Below are 1,315 nucleotides of genomic sequence, written 5' to 3'. Positions count from 1 at the left end.
ATGAGCTCCAACCGTGGCAAAGTCATTTTTTTTAGTGGTGCAACTTGTGACTTGGACGCAACAAAACTGGTAACAGTCTCTCCTTGGTTGTTTTGTCCTTGAAGATATCCAACAGCACTGTAAGCCTTTTCACTTGCATCACAGTAAACGTGCAACCTTGCAGAGTGTAAGTCTTGCTGAAGTGAGATGTGATACCACCTGGGAATGGCCACTCGGTGGAGTAGTGGTAGCTCTGCACACCACTGCTCCCATTTCTCAGTCAAGTCAGTGGGTAATGGTTCATCCCAACCAAGTCCTCTCTCCCACATTTCTTGGAAAAGACACTTCACTCTAACCGTGAAGGGAGTGAGAAAGCCAATGGGGTCAAATATGCGGGCTGCTGTCTTCAATACACTTCGTTTTGTGTTTTCATTGTCCTTTAAGATGTCCATTAATCCCTTTTGATCAAACACAAAATCATCTTTGTCCGGTCTCCAAATGAGCCCTAGAACCTTGAGCACATTTCCACAGGACTCCGTCTCTCCTGTGAGCTCCACTCCATTTTCTTTCCACATGCTTCTCAAGTCAGGTGAGTTGGTAACCCATTTGCATAGGTTCATGCCAGCCTGTGAAAGAATGTTCTTTGCTGCTGTAGTCACATGTAGAGCCTTTCCTACACAAGGTGAACTTGAAATGAAGTCATCAACATATAGCGAGTCTCTGAGTGTTTCCGCCACCTTTGGTTGTTCTGTTTCAAACCGTTTGAGATGTTTTCTTATGGTGGCAGCGAGCAGAAAGGGGCTGGGAGACACCCCAAAAACAACTCTGTTCATCCTTAGGACACGTACCTCATTTTCTAAGTCTTCGGTTCGATTTCCAAGGAACCACAGGAACCTGACAGCCTCCTTGTCTCTTTCTGCTAGGGAAATTTGAAGAAAAGCCTTGGTTATGTCGGCAGTGAAGACTATTTCATGCAACCTGAACTTAATGAGCACATCTAGCAGGTTTGGATTTAGGTTAGGTCCAGTGTGTAAACAATCATTCAGGGACAGTCTGTTTTCTTCGTGCGAGGATGCATCAAATACCACCCTGAGTTTGGTTGTGGCTTTGTCCTCTCTTACAACAGCGTGATGTGGCATGTAATATTTTACTGTCACTTCATCCCCTGATGCTATCTTGTCATCCAAAACCTCTTCGCAGATTCCCTGTTGCAGGTAGTCCTGTATTATATCGTGGTACCTGGCACACAAGGTTGCATCAGCTCTTAGTTTTCTTTTAAGACTCTCAAATTGTTTCTTTGCGATCCTGAAATTGTCAGGAAGTTGGTCTTTGTCAG

This window comes from Oryzias melastigma, unplaced genomic scaffold (assembly GCF_002922805.2).
Source record: "Oryzias melastigma strain HK-1 unplaced genomic scaffold, ASM292280v2 sc01010, whole genome shotgun sequence".
NCBI lineage: Eukaryota > Metazoa > Chordata > Actinopteri > Beloniformes > Adrianichthyidae > Oryzias > Oryzias melastigma.
The sequence above is the reverse complement of the archived record's forward strand: the minus strand, read 5'-3'. Positions refer to the sequence as shown.